Genomic DNA, 3,468 nt, shown 5'->3' on the forward strand with positions numbered 1-3,468 from the left:
CAAAGGTATAACTCATTTAAGTACAGCTGATGCAGGTGTCTGGATTGAAAAAAATGTTTTTGTAGGATTATATGCAGTATGTTAAAAGATGACAAGCAGCAGTGATCAAATGTGAGGCTGAATGGAAAGAAATAATTACGGTGAAAAATACAAGGGAAGAATAAACAAAGATATTATCACATGCACAAAAATACTTTAAAAGATATGTAATAAATTGAAGATTAATTGTATGCTTATTTATTTGTTGAGCCTTTATTTATTTCTCTATTTTTCAATATGGCAGAGTTTGTCCTCCATAAGTCCATATTTGAGTTCTTATGAATTGAGAAACTGCCACTGACTTCAGACTTGACTTCTCTTATCTCGTCCTGTAGATTCGAGTAAAATGCTAACCAACCAATGGGGAGAAGTTGACCATCTAAGACACACACTTCCTCATTTGCATAATGAGGCAGAAATGGATAGAGAAATGTAAAAACGACAGGAAGAAATAAATAGCATAGAGGAAATAAATAGGGTGAAAAAAAACAAAGGAAGAATAATACAGGCAAAAATATCACATGCACATAAATAAATAATAATAAAATTAATAAATAAAGTTGAAGATTATAAGGGACAATAAATAAATAAGGTAATATTACAAAGGTAAATAAATAAAGAAGTTAATTAAAAGAAATTCCAACATTTATGTCTCATCATTAGCCACCCCTATCATTTTTTCCCTCTAATACAGACGGTGGCAGCAGTAATACTCTCAAGTGGAATATTCAAAACATTTAAAATTTTCATATATTAACAATTACTTGACAATAAAAACACTTTGGTTAATTATGCGCATTAAATTCTAACAATTAGAGATGATAACTACAGAAGTCATGCTCTTTCCATAGCTCGATTTTATGTTTCATGGGGTAAAGAGAACATTATGTTTCTCTGCAAGTCATCTAGTTGTCTTCAGTGAAATCATAAATAACTATTTTAATAAAAAACATTAAATAATCAATATGTGGCTATTATTAATTGTAAATATAAATTTTATCCAGAATGATTGTTGATGAAAGTAGGTAAGTAAAGACAATGGAAAAGATATTCGCCCCACAAGTCAAACCTGAAAGGATTTTATCCACTATACCTTTTATCTAGGAAGCACAGATGTTTAAATAAATGCATCTATTTGTTAGCAAAGGTTGTAGGAAAGTATATTTTTGTCTTTATTTAGAAAATATGGATCTTTTGCATGTTAATTTTCCTGTTGGAAGAGTGTAGATTGACCCTGAGGTTCTGGGGCCACCCCTCAGTGTACATTGGTTATTGCCTGGCCACCCTAATAAACATTTTCTGGCTACTCCTCTGGTCCCATATTTATTTTTAAATATGGCAGAGTTGGTCCTCCATAATTGGATCAAACTAGGAATAAAACATGCAGCACTTCCAACTGTGCAGAACAACCTTATTGTTGTAAAAACTGAGAGGATTTAATCAGAATCAGTCTGATTCTGATTAAATCCTCACAGTTTTCAAAACAGCCTTATGGGTTAATAATCCTTGTTGCCTCCCACTTTGACTACCAAACTTAGTGATGGGTGGAGACAGTGATGAAACCAGCTCAAACTAGTTTCTGTTGTAGGGGAGAGAAAGTCACACAGCTGTTTTCACAGAGTTCGAGCAAAGACAAACAGAATCAGACCAACGTTAGCTTTCCTGTTTGATCTGTTCGGATCTACTGAAGGATCTAGTGACTATTCCCTGTGGACACAGCTACTGTAGGACCTGCATTAAAGACCACTGGGACAAAGAAAGTCAGAGGAGGATCTTCAGCTGCCCTCTGTGCAGGAAAGAGTCCATCCTGAGGTCTGTGTTGGAGAAAAGCGTCATGTCAGCTGCTTTAGGGGGGGATCTGAAGGAAGCTGGACTCCAAGCTGCAGCAGCTGATCCTGAAGATGTGGCCTGTGATATCTGCTGCATTAGGAGAAAAATGAAAGCCATCAAGTCCTGTCTGGTCTGTTTACTCTCTTTCTGCGAGGATCACCTCCAACCTCATCATGACGTCCCTGGACTAAAGCAGCATAAGCTGGGGGACCCCTCCAAGAAGCTCCAGGAGATCATGTTCTCTCGTCATAACGAGGCGGGGAGGATTTTCTGTAGTGCTGATCAGCAGTGCATCTGTCATGTCTGCACTATCGATAAACATAAAGACCATGAAAAAATCTCACCAGCTGCAGCAGAAAGATTTAAGAAGCAGGAGGAAAGGTATGCTTCACTGTGGAGACCGGAATTCCAGACCAGAGAAGAATTCCTGGAATATTCACAAGAACTGACTCTGGATCCAAACACGGCACACAACAAGCTGGTGTTATCTGAGGGGAACAGAAAAGTCACAAGGATGAGACAGAAACAGTCTCATTCTTATCATCCTAACCGATTCAGCTTAAGGTTTATGACCCTGAGCAGAGAGAGTCTGACTGGACGCTGTTACTGGGAGGTGGAGTGCACAGGGGGGAGAGTTCATGTAGCAGTTTCGTACAAAAATATCAGCAGGGTTCAAAAGTTTGGATGGGATGAAAAATCTTGGTCTTTATATTGCCATAGAAGCGGTTACACATTTTATCACAAGAAAACTCCAATTCCACTGCCAGGTGCAGTTTGCTCCAGAATAGGAGTGTATCTGGATCACAGAGCAGGGATTCTGTCTTTCTACAGCGTCTCTGAAACCATGACTCTCCTCTATAGAGTCCAGACCACATTCACTCAGCCTCTATATGCTGGAGTTTGGCCTTTAGTTTACAGAGCTTCTGCTGAGTTAGTTAAACTGAAGTAGTCAGAGTTAATCCGAGGTCCAGTTGGTTCAAATGCATATTTTACCTCCAGTTTTCACAAGTGTTGGGTTTAGAACACTTTAAATAAAGATGAGACACAAGGAGGCACTGAGACACGGCTTCTGTTTTACGCTTCTACAGAACAGGAAGCTTCTCTCTACTACTCTTTCAGCAGCTCTTCCTCTGCATCCGCCTTTTATTAGAAAGAAAACATGGTGGTTACAAGGTCAGCCAATAATAAAGCAGTAAAACATCTTATGCCTTTAAGATAAGCATAAATGTTACACAGTATAGATAGAAGTGTTGTTCATCGTCCTCGTGACAGCAGTACCTCTCAGTACCGGTTTCTAGTAGCATAAGTCACGCCATAGGTTAGCTGGTCATGCAAGCATGTGATGTGTGCAGCTTTTATGTGCACGTTATGTTCCCTTTGACTTCATAGTGACCCTTTAAGGCTGTATAGAGACAAACAAACCTTACAATAAGTCTTCATCTTTGTTGCTTAGAGCTCATTTAGCTGTCATTTCTTCACTGACATCAGCTCACTTTATAAAGCTACTTTAATAAGGGAGTTATTTTGAGGTGCTGCCCCTTCCTATTAACCTGACTCCGCCAGATGGAAACCTTCCGTTTAAGTAATTTTGGGAAGGGG

General features: G+C 38.6%; 1 protein-coding gene and 1 pseudogene across 1 annotated transcript in view; both read left to right on the forward strand.

Annotated features, from left to right (window-relative positions):
* The window catches only part of LOC107087420 (tripartite motif-containing protein 16-like), a 27,064-nt gene that overhangs the window by 17,953 nt on the left and 5,643 nt on the right, over positions 1-3,468 (forward strand). The gene's annotated exons all lie outside the window — the stretch shown is intronic.
* On the forward strand, positions 1,631-3,462 carry LOC107087423 (annotated as a pseudogene).

Source organism: Cyprinodon variegatus, unplaced genomic scaffold (genome assembly GCF_000732505.1).
Source record: "Cyprinodon variegatus isolate N-32 unplaced genomic scaffold, C_variegatus-1.0 Scaffold183, whole genome shotgun sequence".
NCBI lineage: Eukaryota > Metazoa > Chordata > Actinopteri > Cyprinodontiformes > Cyprinodontidae > Cyprinodon > Cyprinodon variegatus.